Source organism: Magnolia sinica, chromosome 15, assembly GCF_029962835.1.
Source record: "Magnolia sinica isolate HGM2019 chromosome 15, MsV1, whole genome shotgun sequence".
NCBI lineage: Eukaryota > Viridiplantae > Streptophyta > Magnoliopsida > Magnoliales > Magnoliaceae > Magnolia > Magnolia sinica.
In genome coordinates, this window is record NC_080587.1 from 12,468,927 (window position 1) to 12,490,547 (window position 21,621).

Sequence of the window (21,621 nt, forward strand, 5' to 3'; positions counted from 1 at the left end):
GAACCTATCTGAACTCTACCCGAACTCAGTTTTGGGTTGGGCCGAGTCGAGCGAGTTAATTGAGCTAGCCAGTTCGTGTACAGCCCTATTCTTGTGTTCTGATATGATTATATGTTAATCACAAACATTAAGCATCCCTTGGACAATAAGTTCCTGGGGAAGCCTTTTGAAGAATCCTTCCGAATTCACCAGTTTCACCGGATCATTTTAAGGGAGTGGGCGAAATTTTAAAGCAGATCCAAAACTCAACTTAGCCACGTGGAAGAAAACAGATGGTATTGATTGCTCACCATTGACTCTCTCTGACTTCTGTTTCAAACATTCCAGGAACCTTGGTAAAAAACGTAGGCCAATCCTAATGTTTGCGACAAATCCTTCCCATCCATCGGTTTCATTTTGGAGGGTCCCACAGAAAAAAAAAAAAGAAAAAGAAAAAGAGTCAAATCCAAAACATTCAATGGTGGTGGTTTATCCACGCCGTCCATCCATCTTTCCGGCTCATTTTAGGGGTTGATTACAAAATTAAAGTATATAAAAAGCTTAAGTACATCACAACATAACGGTGGGCCTCACCTATATCATGGGGTCATAGCCATTCGTTAAAATAGGGGTTCTACGAGAATGGTTTAAAATAGGGGTTTTTGGTCTATGCGGCTGTATATAGAAAAATCCCAGTCAGAAGACGAGTTTCAACGGATCAAAGGTTGGGATTATTCAACCAATCTTTTTTTTTTTTGGATGGTGGGTCAGCGACTGCGTATTAGGCGTCATATGTAGCTAGAGTATCAAATAACTCCTTTCACTGCTCTCTCTCACTCTCATTTCTTTAATTGGGTAAGCTCTGTTTTTACAGAATTTTATAAGTTTGCTGTTGTATGCATACCGTTTGATTGATTTTGTTTTTATATATTTGCAATGGAATTTAATAAAAAAAATAAAAAAAAATAAACATCCTTACTTTGTATTTTGATTGGATCCGATTTTGATTTTATTGGAATCCCGAAACGGATTTCTAATTATGGGAAAAAAGAATAACGATCCGTGTCCTGCACACAACCTGTTCGATGGAATGCTCATGAGTAGATCTTCACATCAAACTTCAAAGAGGAGGGATATATGCAGAGATGTTGAAGAGGTGAGCTTGAAAACGCGCAAACTCGGCACACACTTGTGTGATCTGGGCCATGCATCAGGTGGGGCTCAACATGAGCGTGCTCTTTACTAAAAACTAAGATGGTTCAATCACCGGGTGGGCCACAGTTTTACATTGATTACAGGCCGTTGGTGATTTTATTTCTAACTGTCCATTGTCTTTATCCACCTGTAGTGGTTGTTCGCAGTCTCGATTCACCCCTTCAATCCCACCTCAAACAAATCGTCACAGCATTGCTCAATAGGACTTGCAGGATCCGTGAGCTGAGGCTTTCAACAGTGCACTTGGGTTTTTTCTTTTTTCTTTTTGTTTTTTTTTTTTTTTTTTTTTTTCAGTTTTGACAAGTGGGCCCAGGGTTAGTTAATCCTGACCGCTGGTCTGTTGGGCTCATACTGTGGATTGGTCACTGCCAAAAATCTCTTTAGTTGGAATATCCTTGCCACTACTATTGGGACCTTTTTTTTTCCAGTTGAATGTCGAGTTTATGCTGTATTTATATTCTAAACCATCAATTTTCGGGCCACAAATCAAAAGGTTAGGATTGTCCCACTGAGGAGATTTTTGGGGCATGGCCTATCTGCAGTGTGACGCAACGGACTAATTGTCCACGGTCCCTACTTTCTAGAAATGAAACCCAATTATACTGAGCAAAGACTCGTCTTGAGGATTCTGCACTTCTAACACATCAGAACTGCGTCAGATGTCCAGAGGGATCTTGGCACAATATGGTGTCGATATTGTTCTCAAATTCTTGTTAGTTGAGTAGATACGAATTAAACCATAGGCCATGTTGTAATATGTGCAATGGGGCTCACAATTTGGATGATCTAGATTGGTGTCTATGGATGCCGAGTGTATTATGGACGAGGCATCGTGATTTGGTGAAAGAGAACTGAACGCCTACAGGCAAGGTACTGCGACTTGTGGTACTTACAATCTTTCCCGCCAACATCCTGTGTTTGTAGGACACTAGGACCATGAAAACATCAGGCCCCACCATGAAGATCACCTGGCATAGGTGGGCAAACTGTTGGAAGTAGTGGACGACTGATGGTCCAATCCAACGTACAAATGTGGCCCACCTAGTGAGCAAATCAGCTTGATTTTTTACTGATCTTCATGGTTAGGGCCATTGTTTCAATGGTACTGATTTCATAAACAAGTGGCATGCTAGTGAGAAAGATGGTCACTACCACTGTTGTGATGCTATTGCCCACAGGTGATCAGTCCTTCTGGTGAAGTAGGATATATTTAGACGGGATGTTTAGACAACATGATTCAAAGTTTTGCTGGTGTAACTGAAATTTTGTTTCCTATGATACCCAGATGCTTAGAATTGTTATTCTGTTTGTTCTGCATAGTTTTAAGTGTTATGTCAACTGTATATGTGGTGAACTGTATGGTGATCAGGACCATTAACCTGGGCAGCCCATTAACCTGGTGGGCTGCCTTGTGGATGGGTTTGCGCCCTCTGTGCAGGGCCATAGGCATGATAATCCCATACAAGGCTGTTTGGACGCACCCTCTGAAGGGGTGTTTGAGGTTAAATGCCGTTTTGATCCAAAAGGCAATTGATGTTGTGCATTTGTAAGCACTTTGCAAACCCCCATATCATCTCCCACTTGACAAAATAGGTGCTAAAATGTCAACTCAGGATTTGTCTGAGTCGATCGAAGTAGGCTTGAAACCCCCTTTCGAGAAGTGCATCCAAACACGCCCTTTATTGGACAACTCTGATCATTTCCTTGTTGTGGGGTTTTCAGGTTGCATTTGGACCAATGCACTTCTTTCTTTCTTTTACTGTTACCTTTTTTTTAAAAAAAATGGGACACAATGTTGGTAGTTAAAGACCAACATGTTCTCATAGGGTGAGCGCAGCTGAAATGAGGATGTCGAGGTGGATGAGTGGCAAGACGAGGAAGGATAGAATTGGACATGAATGCATTTAACTTAGGAGTAGTACCAATAGGTAATAAGATGAAGGAAAGTAGACTTAGATGGTTTGGTCATGTGCAATGGAGACCAACACTTGCATCGACCAGGAGTGAGTTGGTACAAGTTGAAGTGTCTAAACTCTAAAGAGCTAGAGGAAGGCTGACGTGGATGTAGGTTGTAAGAAAAAGATTTGATGACCTATGGTGTAACTGAAGGTTTATCCCGTGATAGAGTGGAATGGTGGAATCGTGATTCATTTAGTTTATTCCAATCAGTTAGGATAAAGCTTAGATGATGAAGTTAATTGTTACCTTTTCAGGTTATTAATCAGATGGCTGCCACAGTCCCATTGCCTTGGTGGATGGGTTATGGCCCATTCATGTGGTGCCCTGCCCAATCAATGTAATCTCTAGAGACGAGTGCCACTCTTACAGTAGAGATGTTTTGGCACGACTTCATGGAAATAAATGATGCCTGCATGTGATAGCGTCATTCCTCTTTATCAAAGTTACCATTTAATTCAAAAGAATATTGCCATGCTGTATCCTGTTCGATACTTTGATTTCAAGTGAAAATCTATACACTGTATCCAAGTGATATGCTTGCCATATCTAGGTATTTTAGCATGCTATCCATTTGTTTACAAACCTAAGAATCAAAGCTAATTACAGCCATAAAGAGGCAAGTCACATTTTTCATGCAGAGTGCAAATATAATTTCTGACCTTTCCATGCCTTTCATCTACTGTCTTATTCTATGTATCTTTCAACAGGGCCCAGCTTTGCATCCTTGATTTCATGATCTTGTTGGTGGATTAAGAACAAAATGCCTCACCGAACAAGGCCTATGACTGCACTTTTGGTTTTCATGGGAGTTAATGTTGTCTTGGTGTCGACAATCACTCCGGTTTATGATTTTGTGTGCTTCCATCCTTACTGGGAAAGAAGGGTATGTTCATCATCTCTATTTTGTTGGTTAGTATGATTTTTGCTGTAATGCTTCTATTCAAGCTAGACTACACCTTTTGTAAGGCACTTGTTTTTATTTCCTTCTTAGTCTCACCTGTTGTCTATGCTATTCCCTCTTCTCATAAGTCATACCAACTACATAACCACACAGTAGTAGAGCTTTTGAGGTATTCAAGACTTAGAGAACAGTGTTCTTTTGTTTGACCCAACAGTGGTGCAGCTAGGACCCATCTTTTGGTAACCGAAGCCTTTGATCCAGTGACTGATGTCATAATATGGATCGTGCCCTAATAGCTCTCCTGATAATTAGATGATCCTATCCATCCAATGAAAACAGACAGTTACAAACAACTGTTCACATTTGACGGGACTGGACAGTTTAAAGTTAGTGGGGATTAGACGGTTATGATAATCTTATTGGGGGAAATTTTGGGTGTTCCTACATCTGCCACGGGGCCCACAACTAGAGCTGGGCATCGAGTCGAGTTGGACCGAGTTAGGGTTGATCCGACTTGATCTGGTTTTGAAATAGGCCTGACTCGAACTTGATCTGACTCGGTACCGAGTCTAGCATGCCTGACCTGATCCAATCCGGGTCTCGTTTGGCCTGGACTGATCTGGACTGAGGCCGACCCGGGTAGAAATACCGAGTCAAGTCAAGTTGGCACTGAGTGGGATCGAGAGATGAGGAAGGGAGGAAGTGGAGAGAGAGAGAGAGAGAGAGAGAGAGAGAGAGAGAGAGAGAGAGAGAGAGGAGGGTGGTGGTGGTGGTGGTGGGTGGCTGCAAGCTTGGAAGAGGAGGAAGATGAGGGAGGGAGAGAGAGAGAGTTTGGAATCGGGTCGGGGTCGGGTATAGTGGGTAGGGTTAGAGATTTTAGAAATTAGTTTTACACACACACACACACACACCCAAACCCAAATCGAGTCGGGTTTCGGATTGAGTCAAGTCTGACCGGATCGAGTTTCAGGTCGAGTTACTAGGTAACTCGAACTTGACTTGGTTTGAGTTTGGATTGGGTGAAGCCTACTCGGTTCAGACCGACTCACCCATTCGGTTCGGGTTGAGTTGGGTCTGAACGAGTCGGACGAGACGAGTCAGCCGAGTTGAGTCATCCTGTGCCTAACTCTACCCACAACACAGACAACTTGGATAACCAGAAGGTGGGCTCCTTTTTGCAGTTTGTTGGGCTGAACAAAAGTTCGTCTAGCATTGTATGTTTCCTCAATATGGTATATTGTGTATGCTCCTTTGTTTCATATCCTTGCTCTAAATTTAGTAATGGAGAACAAATGAAAAGTTTGGTTTAATACATGATATAATCTTTTCATATAGTCAATAATTCTTTTGTTGCATGCATGGTTTTACAGCTTGGAGACTCGGACAAACTAGTTTGGTCTTGAGTAAAAAAGTGTTTGACAAACCTTTTTCCCCAAATAAAAGGAAATACATACAAAACAGAAAAATAAAAAATAAAAATAAAAAAGTGATACTTGGACTGATTTTAAGATAAAATCTAGCTAACATGTGACCTAGAAATGCAATAAATATCAATTCATTTTGTTGAAATACTGAATAGTTATCTAATTTTTAACGAAATAATATTTTGTAATAACTTATTTTATTAAATTAATGCATTTGTGGGAGGCTCCTAAATCATCTCTAGAGAATTCAGTAACCTAGATGTTCGATTTGGAGGTGAAAAATGGGGAGGTTCGTCGAATTGCATGGTATTGACATGAACTAACTCGCAAGCAACTCAAAGATGTTAGTGTTGTGTGACCCAAAACTCCAATGCGATGATCTTGTCCTTAGATCATGACGAATTGGTCCTGTGTGGGCATGTTATTAGTGGCATAACTAATATGCATGTGTGTCTTAATCAAACATATTCATGGGTTATAAGGAGAGGGTTTCCTCTATTGTCCTTAGGAATTTGAGTTTGGGCAGAACGACCACTGGTGAAGGGAGAGTTGTGTTCCATAGATCTTAGTGGCCTATTATTCCATCACCACCCAGTAGATTTCAGGACAAACCTTTGATTATTCTTATATGGTCATCTTGTGTGAAGGAACCAATGATGAATCGCTATGGGAGTCTCTACCATCAGGCTTGATGATGAGTCAGTCCCTCTGCCCTACCTCGTATAGGAGTGTTAGTATTTATCAGTGTTCGTAATATTGATACTATCGGCCGATATTATCGTTATCGATGGTCGGCGATATGAAACCCCTAAGGTTTCCCTCAGAAATACAAAAAAATCACGGAATCCTATGTATCGTGCGATATATCGCATAAATATCATAAAATATCATGCGATATTGCCGATATCGATGATATATCAGCATTTATCATGACTTTTCCCTTGATTGTATACACAATATCGTTCGAATATCTTCATAACCACCTACGATTCCAAAAATTTGAAAAATAAATAATAAATAGGAAAAAATCTCTTACCTCAAATTTTCCTGAAGGGGTGGCCTTCAACTAGATTTGGTGGGCCAATCGTTGACACCCCTCCCCCCCAATATCTTCATAACCACCTACGATTCTAGAAATTTGAAAAATAAATAATAAATAGGAAAAAATCTCTTACCTCAAATTTGCCCGAAGGGGTGGCCTTCAACTAGATTTGGTGGGCCAATCGTTGACCACCCCCCCCCCCCCCCCCCTTTTTTTCTTCTGGATAGAATCACTTTGAAAGAAATCAGATTTTCATCGAGTTTATTGGGATTTGGGTAGGGATTTTGAAAAAAGAAAGAAAGAATAGAGAAAATTTTTGAGATTTTGAATGGATTTGAAATCGCAAGGCTTGCGGGTTGCGCCTTTAACGGAGAAGAAGAGTCAGTTTCCTCTTTTGATTCGGAGGAAATCAAATTGCGTACTGAGTAACTTAGTACACTCTTATGGTACTGAGTAAATTCTGTTGGGCCCATTGTGAATTCACGTGGTTTATCCACGCCGTCCATCCGTTTTTTAACATCATTTTAGGGGTTGAGCCCAAAATTGAAGTATGTCAAAAGCTCAAGTAGACCATACCAAAGGAAACAGTGGAGGTATTGATTTCCACCGTTGAAACCTTTCTAAGGACCCCAGTGATGTTTATTTGTCATCCAAACTGTTCATAAGATCAAAAAGACATGGGTGAAGGGAAAACACAAATACCATCTTGATCCAAAACTTCTGTGGGCCCTCAAGAAATTTTCAACGGTAGAATTCAATTCACACTGTTTCAGGTGGTGTGGTCCACTTGAGCTTTGGATATGATTAATTTTTGGTCTAAAGCCCTAAAGTTATATGATAAAACAAATGGACGGAGTTGATAAAATGCATGAATGACGGTGGGCCCCACAGAGTTTACTCAGTATGCTTAGCGTGCAGAGTTACTCAGTACACAATCCGCTTCCGATTTTGGAGAAAATTACCACTGTAAACCCCACCTTTTATCCAGCGTCTTTTATGAAGGATCCAAAACTTACCTTCCCAACTTAGACTTTGCACGTACGAACAGAGCATTTGAGGACGAAAATACGCCTGCTTTTCGAAGTGATTTTTCATTTCTGTAGACCTATGGCTACGGATTATAACTGTAGCCATATGGGTGAGGCCTTGGCCATAGGGCCCACCTCTATAGATGTATTATACATCCATGCCATCCATATGTTCTTACATATTATTTTAGGATATGATCCAAAAAATGAAGGTGATAAAAGTTTTAGGTAGACCACACCACTAGAAAAAGTGATCATTGAACTTCCATTATTAAAAGCTTACTAGTGTCCACAATAACGTTTATTGAACATCCAACCTATTGATAAGGTCATACAAATCTGGATGGAAAGAAAATGCAATATCAGCTTGATCTAAAACTTTTATGGCCCATAAAAGGTTTTCAATGGTTATTAAGAACTATTTCCTATGTTGTGGTCCACCATTAAAAACTTCCTAAGGCCCACTGTTTCTTGTGGTGTGGTCCACCTAAGAATTGGATCTGCTTCGTTTTTGGGCCTATGTCCTAAAATGAATTGGCAAGAAGGATGAACAGTGTAGATATATCATGCACACATTGAGGTGTGGCCCACATAATAATAATTGTGTCTAATGGTTTTATTTTAACAATTAAGTGTCCACTAATCAGATAGTAGAATTTTTTTGCCCTAATAATAAATGTGTTTTTATACATCTCTTGATACATTTATAAATATTATGCATTTTATTTTAATATAGTTGCCTTAGTTCAATCAGACAACGCTTGGCTTAGGACCTTGCACAAAAGAAACCTATTGTGTGCAATTTTTTTTGCCATGTTATGATTATGATTTAAAACTATGTATTAAGATCTTTTTAGACAATCCCTGAAGTTTTATCGAAAAATTCAACCATTTTCCCAATGTTCCCCATGTTTCCCAAAAAGTGCGATAAATTATGCGATACAAACGATATATCCCGTGCGATAACCGATATGTATTTGTATCCCAAGGGTGCGATACATAGCGCGATACCAATATTTCGAACACTAGTATTTATTGATGTGAGATCTTGCTATTAGACACGTTGGATACTTACATTGGAGGATCACTTAAAAGTCTTTGGGTCGAGAGACCTGTCATCCCTGATGTGATCAACTTGTGTATGTACTACTTTGACTAATCCTTAGACCTAAAGACATATGAGAAGTTCTAGTTCTTGATGTAATGTGCTTTGGCCTGCTTTGAGGAGTCAATTGCAGTGGCCCATATGTGGTGTTGCTAGGTTCATGCATTAAGATATGGTCGAGGTTCATATGATCCAATAAGGGATCCACTGGTAACATGCTTATGGCTGAGACTTGGTAGATCGGACCATCTATCAAGTGATTTTTTTTTTTTTTTTAAAAGATGTCCATCAAGTATTTTTGTTGGTACTGGCACTCAAAAAGGTTTTAAATGGTTTGATAAATGTTTTTAACCATTGATCTTTTATTTTAATCGTCAAAAGGTTTTAATTACGCTTGATGGTAATTCCAACGGTTGAGATCTTGTGCTCCACTTAACTTGCATGGCTATTGGATCGAGGGTGGATGGCCATGATAAGTGGAGTGATTTGTTTACTTTGGGTACATGGTGAGGCAAGATAACAGACTTTAGATTTAGTAGGGCATGCCAAAGTTTGTATGGTAATAGAGCACCATATTGGTGTCTCTCAACCCTTTCCCCACAACCTTAATTCCTTATAAATAGATCTTATGAGGGATTGGAAAAAGAGCCTTGAACGTTTGGGGGAAGGGAGAGAGAGTTGAGGTCCCTCCTTTACATCCGTACGTTCTTATGTGTGGGGTCCACCTTTGGATGGCTTTCGTGCTTTGCCCTAGGCTTGCTATAGGGAATGATGTGTTGGCTCTCATTTTCTCCTTGTTTGGGATAGATTTGGGAGAGAGCCTTCTCGATTGATGAAACAACATCGATAGTCTACATGGTTTTGAATGGTGGTAATGTACAAGCAAATCGCAGCTCTTATATTTTTTATTCATAGAAACTTGAGAATATCTAGATGGGGATCCATAGAATTAGGTTATTTAAAATATGAAAATTTTAAATTATGCTTCGTGCGTCAGAAACTCTAGACTTGTCCGAGTCACCCTGAGTCTACGCATGGTGTATACTCGACCCAGTCCTAACCAAGTATGAGTTGACTAAGAAGAGTCTTCAAACCAGGGTCTCATGAACACAATTTTAAGAGTGCGTCAACCATTTTGAAAAACATTTCTCGAGGTAGATAAAATAGGAGTTTTGCATATAACAAGAAACTTGTGTGGTACGTAAACTTATTTGCTAGTTGAGAGTTGTGTATAGTAGGCTTGCTTGGCTTGATAATGCGTGGTTGGAATAGTTTGCACGTGGTTAAAATCGAGGATTACATATGCGTGGAGTGCAACCAATTAAGAGAAATAATTGATGCTTGGGGGTTGATGTTAAGGAATACCATGAGAGGTTGGGCTTTAATAAATTATCATTTTCATTCAAAGAAAGGGTGAAAGGTTTTAGGAGTCATGTGGAGGAGGAATAATTAGAGGTGTAACCAATTGAAAAGGTAATGAAAAACATATCTTGTGTGTCTATTGCTGTATTGCACACAGGAGGTCTCAAACTGGAAATTACTTATGATTTTCATCTTCTTGGTTGTGAAAAGCAAACCGTTAAACGAGAGCAAAGGAAACTAGGCAACAAAATGCTACAAGGGAAAGAGAGATGGAGATGAAGCAGTTGATAGAAGGGATTTGAAACTGTGGAACGGTAGTTCGGAGAAGCACACCCATGTTCTAGAAGATCTATAAAGAATGATAGTTGCAGTTGATTTGAAGCAAGATTAACTGTAGGCATTAATATCTCACAGTGGTGAGAAGGCGTTAATGCTTGGACATGTGACCAAAGGACCAAACTTGAATATCACATCAATGGTCCAACACAACAATGCAAGTGGAATGGCACATGCTAGAGTTATCTGGTTGGAGTTTCCCTTTTTTTTAAAAAAAAAAAATAAATAAATAAATAAATTTGGAAGTCCCAATAAAATGGAACTATTGTTGGCAAAGAAAACTAGATGTTGCATCCTCATAGATTACGAATTTAAAGTTATCATGGTGGATGAAGGCTCTATGGTGCATGTAAGTATTAGAATTTACACTTAGCCATGCAATGTTTCAGTTTTATGACAGCTCTATGCACGACAGCTTGGTGGGTGTTATGCTGTCTTGGGAAGCTACGCATGCTAGGTCCCATACTAAGGGATGTCACAAAGTTGTGGATGCAGTCACGTAGAAATGTGTCTAGCACACCCTCAATGGATCTGGAGCAAGAGAGAGAATCCCCACAAAGATAATCAACACGCTTTGGTAGAAGGAAAGGAATAATAGGATCTTTGATAGGAAGTACCTTTGGTGGAATCAATCAAATGACGAATCTTGCTTTGCTAGACCATAGTTTTGGGGGTTTTCCATTAGGACAGTTTGAAAGGAAGAACTCTAAGATCAAGTAGGAGCTGCCTCGATCCAGGTCCTTTGGGGGCTCTTTGGAAAACCTTGGCCCCTTTGGGATCAAGAGCATCTTGAGAAACGAATGTTTGGAGGTGATGATGGCTTTTCCTGGGCCTTAGGGTGAGGTGGGGTCAGATCTTGCAATGATTCATATGCTAAGAAAAGGGATTTGCATTTTCTCCTCCTATTATGGGAAGCTTCTCATTGAAGGAGATTCTCATATTTTAGTGGGTCAAGAATGATAAGTTGGGGAATTGAAAAAAGGTTCAATTTTTAGTAGCTAGCTTGGGAGCCGTTTGTTATATTGTTATGAGTGGTGTCAATGAGGTGGTCAATAGCCTATTGAAGAGGGAGTGAGAAGAGGGTCACTTGCTTTTGGTCCCTTCATCATCATCGTCCTCCTCCTCCTCCTCCTCCTCCTCCTCCTCAGCATCATCATCTTAGCCTTACCCCAATTAATTGGGGTCTGCTTCATGAATGTTTTTCCGCTTCACCACTCTATCAAGGGTCGTAACCTTACTAAAACCATAAGTCATTAAATCTTGTCTTACTACAACTACATGGAAGAATCCCTTGAAAAACAATTTACCAAGGAAGAAATAGTGTCCTCAGTTGAAGAGTTGGGTGGAGAAAAGGCGCCTGGTCCGGATGGGTTCCCAATACTCTTTTATCATAAGTTTTGGGATTTGGTGAAAGGCAAGGTAATTGGTTTTATTAACAAATTTTATGAAACAGTTTCCTTGCTCCTGAAGTTTGGTGCTACGTTCATTGCATTAATCCCAAAAAAGGAAGGTGCGGAAAGCTTGTAGGACTACAGACCGATAAGTTTATTGGGAGGGCCATACAAAATTCTGTCAAAAGTTCTAGCCACAAGATTTAAAGCGACCTTAGGTGGAGTCGTCTCTAAATCTCAGGGGCCTTTGTAGCGGGAAGACAAATTGCGGATAATATCTTAGCAGCTCACGAAAATATAGATATATGTAACAGAAGCGGAAGGAAAGGTGTGGTTTGTAAGCTAGATGTAGGGAAGGCGTACGATCATGTTGATTAGGGCTTCTTAGATTATATACTAGGTTGGTTGGGGTGTGGAAGGAGATGGAGAACATGGATGCGGATGTGTGTCACATCTCTAAAGTTCTCAATTCTAGTAAATGGCTCTCCAAATGGCTTCTTCTCTTCGTCTAGGGGGTTGCAGCAAGGGGACAAAGTCTGTGAAAGATTTGAAAATAAACTATCACAGTAGAGAAGCAGGTATTTGTCTCTAGGGGGAAGGATAACCATGATTAAGGTGACTATGTCCAACCTTTCGATTTACTTTATCTCCCTTCTTAAATGCCCAAAGTCGTTGTCGGATAAATTTGAAAAAATTTGGAGGGACTTCTTTTGGAAAGGTATGGAAGAAAAGAAAAAGTTCCATATCATGAAATGGGAAGACGCATGCAAGTCAGTCAGCCAAGGGGGTGTGGGGTTGAGAAGTTTGGAGGTGGTTAATCAAGCCTTGCTAAGTAAATGGGTATGGAGATTTGGGGTGGAGGGGAGTCTATGGAGGGAGGTAGTTCGGAGGAAGTAGGGTTAGGTTCCGGGGGTCGGTGGATGGACGTGGTCTTCGTCTCTCTATAGATCTTCTTACCTATGAAAAGTGGTTAACTCAATAAAAAGCAAGGTGTGGAAAGGGGTGGGTATCTCATTAGGAAATGGGCAAAAGAGTAGGTTTTGGGATGATATATGGGTGGGGGAGCAGAAATTGGGGGTTATATTTCCTAGGATAGCAAGTCTAGCAAGAGAAGAGGAGATGCTAGCTGCTAGTTGTTATTCCTTACAACGAGGGTTGGGCCCCGCAGTGTAGAGGAAATTTAAGCGTAGAGGAAATTTAAATGATGATGAATTTAAGGAATTGGTGAATTTGTTGGACCTTTTATCCAAGGTAAAGCCGGTATCTTCAGAGCAAGACTCAATGGTGTGGTTAAAAGAAAGTCAGGAAAATTCTCGGTTAGGTCACTCTTCAGAATGCTTAGTGGAGGTCAGCTAGTTAATGGGCTTTCTCCGATTGCTCCAGTTTTGTATTACGGGGCTTCAATGAAGGTGGCTATGTTAGCTTGGTTAGTGGGAGGTAACAAGGTGCTCACAGTGGATAACCTTCGTAAAAGAAAAAAATGGTTCTTTTGAATGTTTGCATCTTGTGCCTTAAAGATGAGGAATCGGTGGATCATTTATTTTTCCATTGTGAGTTTGCTCGTTAGATGTGGACAAATTTTTTTTCATCTCTTTCAAATAATTTGGGTATGTCCAAAATCATTTGGAAATTTCTTCATGATGTGGCATAGGGGAGGGTCAAGCAGAGTAGGTTCGAAAGTTTGTCGATTATGTCTTCTGGCGGGTATTTGGCCTATATGGTTGGGGCGGAATAATTGTTGCTTTAGGAATTGTGAGGAGGGTCGAGTAGAGGAAGTTTTCGGTAAAGCAAAGGTGCTAGTGATTGAATGGCTTAAAACATATGCAGATATCCATTTGCCTGATTCGTGGGCTGCTTTGTAGTTGCTTCCTGTGTTTTTTGTTTATTTTTTGTATATTTGTAATTATGGCTGCGGCCAGTTTTATTTATTGAAATACATCTTTTAAAAAAAACAAAACCACATCCTTTTTGGTCTTCCACTTGCCCTTTTGTAGCATTCAACTTGAAACAACCAACTCCCAATTGTAGTTCATTGTCTCCAATGCACATGGCCAAACTAGGTCTACTTTCCACTGTCAAATTACCTACTGGGGCTACACCCAAGTTTCTTTGAATACATTCATTTATAATTCTATCCTTCCTCATCCTGGACTCGTCCATTTCAAAGTCCTCATTTTAGATATACTCTAAACGACTAGTGTTTACTGCCCAACATTTCCATAAAGCATGGCTGGTCTTATAGCCATCCTATAAAATGTCCCCTTTAATTTGATTGGTATGTGGCGATCACATAAGACTTTAGAGGCCTCTACTTCATCTGCCTGGCTCTAATTCTATGAGCAATATCCTTCTCAATCTCTCCACTGTCTTGAATTATTGACCTAAGATATTGGAAATGGTCTTTTTGGGGTACTTGTTGGCCATCAATCTAATCTAGTTCCTTGTTTCCGCTTCTATTGTTAAAGACAAGTATAATGACATATCCACCAAAGAAAAAGACAAACTTTAAAGACGAGTTGGGTCTGCAAACTGAGCTTATCAATGCGATGAACAAACAATTTGGCTATGCCATATATGAAATTGCGGACTACAAAGCCAACCTGGTACAAAGATTTGGATGCACCATCAAATTGAATTGCAATTATTAGGTTCATGAAGTGGGAGGTTCTTATACTCCAAACAGAAATTTCATTTCTTTCAATTTGGACTTGAAATGAATGTAACTGCAATTTGAGCGCTGTTTCAATATGAATTTGTCTTCACTTAACCGAATCCATGGCCTGCACTTACAAGGCAGCTTGCTGGCTTGGCTTTCTCCTGGATCAAAGCAGACCAGCTCACCCCATTGGTTGGTCGAACAGGGTGGCCCCTGCCACATAATGTCGATTGGATGAGTGGCCTGCTTCTCTTCACACAACCCTATTGATATGATAGGCCTTGCCACCTTTGCTCTATCCCTCATGTTTTGGAGTGGGATCTGCCAAAGAATGACCAGTCGTGGTGGTGGTATGGAAAGAAAGGATAAATTCACTTGTACATCCAAATGCACCCTAAGAGACTGTGCATCTGTCCACTTAGAATGATTGAATCTGGAGGCTTTTTTGGCGAACTTACCTGCCTATTGAAGACTGCCTCCGAAATCAAAACATTGTATTGCAAAAGCATATCCGAGCAAGCAAACCATTGCCTATGGCTGCATTTGGTTGCATCAAATATCGTGAATGCAACCAAATGCAGCCTAAGTTAAATTAATTAATTTGTTTGTATGTGCTTAAATATTCTGCATTAGCCATTACATTGATTTGCTTATATTTGGTGTCTTAGAGAGAACGTCGTCGCCAGGAACGTGAAGCTGCCATGGCAAAGGGTCCCCAGTCAAGTTAAAGGGGTGGTGTTCAGAGAGACATTCTTTCATATACAGCTTGAGGAAGAAGAAAAGAAAAGGCTTTTTATTGTCATTATGGTGTTTGTTTTTACTCCATGTGGGTGTGATTGTTTGTTGAAGAAGAATGATATGATCTTCAACCTGAGAAATGCACATCCTCCTTTGGTTTTCAGTTTCTACAGGTGTGGCTATGGTTCCATGATCCAAACCATTCTTTCGTTGGCCCCATTTGTTGATGGACCATGGCCCTCATCAGGATGATCGTTACCTTTCAATTATTTGGCCAACAAATAGATTTTTTTTTTTTTCTTTTTTTTCTTTTGAAGGATGATCAGCAAAGAGATAGTCAAGGTGACAAATACCACAGTGATCTGCGTTCAAGTGGAAGAGGACCAAGATTGGCATCTAGCATCTTTCAATCCAAGAGTTCATCTTCATGATCAATCGAATGTGGGGTCCAGCCGATCAATGATCTGGATCATTGAACCATGCAGTGTAAATATAGACATTTTTTCCCCCTTTTAATGGATTATATATTTGATGGAAATCATATCAGGAAGAGGATATAGTGCTCCTTGAACTGCTCCAGAGGTCCTGAATCATGGACTCAAGTAAATCCAAACCATTTCTCGTGTGTCTATTTGTAGGTGACTGGTCACAGGGTTAGTGTCTATTTCAAGGCATCCACTGTCCACAGTGGGGCCCATTAAAGGAATGGTTTGGATCACCCAAATCATGGACCCCCCATTTCCAAAATCTGGTCCACAACACCATTTACATCCTGATGCATTAAGGTTTATGACTCTCTTTAGGTCCTCAACCACCAAAATTGATCTCTAATCATAAGCATGCTATGTTAACGGGTTAATTGGATGGTCAGGATGTTTTAAAATCAGAGACATTCATCAGGTTAGGCCCTCCATGAAAGCCTAAACCAAACGTAAGGGAGATAAGATCATCAGGTAGGTCTTTTAAATGTACGTTGATATGGACATTCATAGCCCACCTAGGGACGCGGGAAGTTCCTGCGCAAGGATTGTGGGTGGGGCCCACTGCCATGTTTGTGAGAAATCCGTTTTTTCGAGCTTATTTTAAGACATCCAACTAAAATGGGCCACACGAGAGGAAACGGTGAGAATTTAGTGACCACCGTTGATATATTTATATGGCCACAAAAGTTTGGTATCGGTGTAAGTTTTTTCACTTCATCCCAGTGAAAATGACCTTATAAACGGTTTGGTTGGCATATAAACATCAAGGTGGAGTCTAGGAAGGTTTCAACGGTAGGCTTTCCCCACTGTTTCATCTAGTATGTCTCCCTTGAGTTTTGGATCCTCTTCATTTTTGGTCGCTTGTCCTAAAATGATCTCGAAAAATGGATGGATGGGTTGGATTTCTCAAAAACATTGCAGTGGGCCCCACCCAGAATCCTTGCGCATGAACTTCGTACTCCAGTTAGGGCTGTGAACTGGCCGGGCCTATGGTAACCTTCGGCTAGGATTTTCAGCTGATCAGATCCAGCCAATGGTCGGGGCACAGAGGTAGCAATGGGCCAAGCAGTTCACCCGACCAGAACAGGTTCAGACAGGCCGGTCCAACTTCATATGTTCACGAATTGATGTGGTCCATCTTCCAATTATCCATTGGACAACATGCTTGTTGTATGTTAACCAACCAAAGGATTCATTTCTACAAGTGTCCATCTCTTTGTGTATGTGGTCCACCTGATCAATGGATGGATTAGAAATAGGGATTTGATTAATTTTCAGGCCAGGGGGTGTCATCTTCAGGCCCAATTCCAGGCCTTCAGGCTGGGCTTTGTGCGTTGGTCTATTAGAAATTTGGAGTTTGCTCGGCTTGGGTCCATCCTATTGATAGACCAATTTAAGCCATTGATGGGTCTGTTAATAGGCCACGCTGGATTATTTGGGTTTTGGGTCAGACTTGGGCTGAAAATCGGCTCGGCCTGTTTACGGTTTCAAGGGCATTCTGATCAATATCAAGCCTGATTGGCTCACCTCATAAACAGCCCGGATATTGAACTAGCTGGGCTTTGGTTTGGGTCCGCTTGGGGTTAGACCATGCATAATCATCAAGGGCTCAGAAATGGATCGTTTATGAGCATGTACTCATGAATTGCACACCTAACATATGTGTAACTCTAATTAAAGGTCGAGATGGTAGACCCCAAGTTACTTGGGGTTATTGGATTAGGTGTTAGCCGGGTAATACCATTGGACCATGGGGCCCACCTTGGTGTCAGTGTTGTATATCCATGCCGTTCTTCAGTTCTTCCATTACATTTTAGAGCATGGTTGCAAAATTGAAGTAGATCCAAATCTCAAGTGGACCACTGTATAGGAAACAGTGGTCGTTTAATACCCACTGTTCAGAGTTCCTAGGGCCCACCATAATGTTTATTTCCCATCCAATTTTTCGATAAGGTCTGGAAGACTTGGATGAAGAGAAAACAGAAATATCAGCTTGTCTCCCATGAAAATTTTAATGGTGGGAATTCAATCCCATTGTGTGGTCCACTTGAGACTTGGATCTACCACAATTTTGAGACCTTCTGCTAAAATTAGCTGGAAAAAATGATGGACGGGGTGGATATATAATGCATACATCAAACTCAGCCCCACAGTCAAGACAACACCCACTAACGTGTTACCCAAGTAACACCTAATCCTCTCCCAATTTTCACGGGTCCATCAATGGGCCGGGCTTCTCGGCCACTTACATGAGGCCTGACGGGCGGCTCGGGCTAAAACTTCAAGCCACTTTCTAACGGGCTGGGCTTGGACTACATATCTAAAATCTCGTCCAGCTGTCCCGTTTCTCTCTTCCATGGCTTCTCCAATCCCATTTCTCGACCTAAATCTCCTTCTCCTTCACATTTTGCCCCAAAATCGAACCGAAATCCCAAACACATGAAGAAGAACTCCAAACCCTAACCCTAATTCTCTAAATATGAACGCCGTTTCTTATTCTTCTTCAATTTTTTATTTTATTTTTTGTTTTTTTCGTTTCTCTTTTTGATTGGGCGCCAACCATAGGTTTGTGTGGTACCATCATGATGTATATCTTTCATCAAACCCGTTCTTCAGGTGTGGCTTAGGAGAACCAATGGAAAAAAAGCAAAAATCAGCCTTATACAACACTCAGGTGGGCCACGCGGTGGGCCACGCTGCCCAAACGTATAGGTTTTATGAGTAATTTCACATTTTTTTCATTGGTATGACTCATGTGATAATTTTATCAAGATGACCGTTTGTCTGCACGGATAAGATAAGGGTCCTCACATAATGGACGGAGTTGATTTCACATATACAACAAGAAAACATGCATGATATTGTTGACAAGAATAGCCTTGAAATTTCACAATATACCATCATATAACTGTTGTATCCAAACATTATTACGAAAACAAACCCTCGATAGAAGAAATTGACTGAAGATAGATAATTTTATTGACTACATACTTATAAGTACCTTTAAATAACCATTTCTAAACTTCTAAGATGAGAGAGGAAGCTTCATCTTGAGTGCTAGTCCAACATAGATCAGCAACGTACCCGCAGATATCATCCTATTAGCAGTGATATCTGAGATGGATGATGGGAATGCCGCAGCCAGTAGTAGCATCAATCCCATCACCAAAATGGCGTTCACAGCAATATTGGCAAATAAACCCATTCTTAGGGGGCTCCCGTTCTCAGCTTCGCCTGGACGTTCGCCAACGTGCACGTGAACCTCCAGAGGCGCTTCGATTTCAATGTTGTCGATCTCAGCTTCAACAGAATCCTGTACTTGGACCTGAACATCTGGAGCCATTTCGATTTCAATGTTTTCCATATCAGAAGTTGCATGCTAATGACTTCCTTTTATGGTCCAACTTTATTTTGCATGTCGCCACACACATAGCTGCCATCATATGCATGCACAGCTAAATCCGGGCCCCACCGTGATTTAAGTACTATATCCACACTGTTCATTCGGTGGTTCTCCTCTAGATTATGGGATATACCAAAAGTCAACCTTACCTGGAATTCAAGCTGAGTCACACAATCAGAAATCACGAATAAAAGATCTAATATCGACTTTCAATTGTTGTGTGTGGTGTGGCCCAACCAAGTCATGGATTGGCCAGATTTTTAGGGTTGTAAATCACCATGGAAAGACGCATCTAATTAATTGGAAGGATGTACTACATAGATTACTTAGATTATGATGAGGTTCCCTAGCTTGACTTCATGAGAAGCTCCTACGAGGAGGAAAGTGGAAGGGCAGACGGATTCGTGGGCTAAATCTTTATGCCTGATGGCAACGTAAATTTCTAAATTTCCCGTCATAGAAACTTCTATGACGGGAAATTTAGAAATTTCTATGACGGGTTTGAAAAAAAATTCAGACAGCCAGAAGTTGCTATCAGGCATAAAGATTTAGCCCATAAATCCGTTTCAGACCCGGAAAAATTGCTATTGGGCAGAAAAATTTAGCCCGCAAGTCCGTTGCTTTCTGCCGGGTGGGCAAAAGTGTATCTTCGTAAAGTAGTTGCACGTCTTATCCTTACATATTATCCTTAAATAATTGCACTATCTTCCTGGGAACTTTCCTGCTCACAGATTGCTTTATTTTATTTCTTAATACTCACATGCAGCTAAATTAGGGCCCAGATGCTGAGAGATGCAGTGATCTAAACCCTTATATTTTTGGTGATACTCTAAATAAGCTATGCTCCAATAAGTAAGCTTCAATGATGCTTGATTTTTAATGTCAATAATTAAAGTATCTTATTTCAATGTTTTGAATATATATATATATATATATATATCAAATCATTCTCTCACTTAATTTCTTACAGTTTACTATATAAAACAGTAATTACAGTATAGACAGTTCAGATCACTGGAAATCTCAGCATGTGGGTCCCAATCGGAGCAAAAGATGGACAAACTTCAGAATAGTTGGATTGAAGTCGGACTGTTGAAACAGCCGTGGGTCCTAAAATTTTTGAATTGTAATTATTAGGTTCGTGAAGTAGGAGATTCCAAGCTGTGATTTGGTTTGCTTCTTTAGGTGGGCCACACAATAGGGAAGGTGTAAAATCATGCCCTAGACCTCTAAATTCACCTGCTGTGTGCCACATGAGTCTTGGAATGTCCTGGATTTTGGGGAACATCAGATGAAAGGATTGGATGGCATATATATACACATCATGGTAGGCTCCATGCACATTTGGACTACTTTAATAGTGGGAGGACTCCCATCTCTACTGTTTCCCATGTAGCCCACCTAAGTGTTGTCGGCCGGATTCTTGAACCCGGTCCAAATATAGGGTGTTGCACCTGATGGACGGCATGGATCCCATCCACATTAAGTCGTTCCATCTATATTAACGAATGTCACACCCCTATATGCCGGCGCAGATTGCATGGATCAGTGACGATGGGACCCACCATGATGTATTTGTTTTATACAACTCATTTTAGAGCATGAGCTTAAAACTGAAGCAGATGCAGGTCTCAGGTGGACCACACCACAGGAAACAGTAGTGATTGAGCGCCCACAATTAGAAACTTCCTTGGCTCCACTGTAATGTTTACTTGCCATCTAACCTGTTGATAAGGTCACACGGACCTGTGTGAAGGGAAAACGCAAATATCTAGCCTCGTGAAGTTTTTAATGGTGAGAATTCAATCACCGCTGTTTCCTGTGGTGTGGTCCACCTGAGAATTGGATTTGTTTCATTTTTGGAATCATGCCCTAAAATGAGCTGGAAAAATGGATGGACGGTGTGGAATATATCACAGTGGGCCCTACACTCACAATGAGGATTAAATGGCCACTGTTGAAACATTTGTGGGGCCACATAAGTTTTGAATCAGGCTAATAATTTTGTATTTTCAGTACATCCCGGTAAGAATGCCCTTGTGAATGTCATAGATGGCATATAAGCATTAGAAGACCCAGGGAGGTTTTAACGGTGGGCATTTCCCTACTCACTTTTTATTATCATGTGGCCCACTTGAGTTTTGGATCCGCCTCATTTTTTGGCCTAATTCTAACCTGATCTGTCAAAACGGATGGATGGGATGGATTTTTCACAAACATCATGATAGCCCCACTTAGCTTCCTATTGCATAAAGTTCCTGGGAAATGATTTTGGAGGCAATCTCATCAGTCCTAGAGATGGATTGTTCATGTGCATGCACTCATAAATTGTACAATTGGGGCATGTGTAACTCACATAAATGGTCAAAATAATAGACCCAAGTTACATGGGTTATCAATCGTGCCCCAAGTTTCATGGGGAGCTAATTATGTGCCACCCATCTTGATGTTAGTGTTGTATACCTACGTTGTCCATCAGTTTTTATAGTTCATTGCTAGCATATTCTAAAATAAGGCAAATCCAAATCTCAAGTAGACCACAGTAGATGAAATAATGGTCATTGAATACCCACTATTAAAATCTTCCCAAGGCCCACCAT

General features: G+C 40.7%; 1 long non-coding RNA gene across 3 annotated transcripts; it reads left to right on the top strand.

Moving 5' to 3' along the window:
• The first annotated feature begins 615 nt into the window (after positions 1-615).
• LOC131227758 (uncharacterized) lies at positions 616-15,701 on the top strand. 3 transcript variants are annotated; one of them, XR_009162482.1, is made up of 4 exons: positions 714-834; positions 1,031-1,135; positions 3,861-4,036; positions 15,067-15,701. It is a non-coding gene; the product is annotated as an uncharacterized LOC131227758 (long non-coding RNA). The 3 variants fall into 3 exon arrangements; XR_009162484.1 differs by lacking the exons at positions 714-834; positions 1,031-1,135 and adding an exon at positions 616-703; XR_009162483.1 differs by lacking the exon at positions 1,031-1,135 and having other exon boundaries at positions 701-834.
• Positions 15,702-21,621: the final 5,920 nt, after the last annotated feature.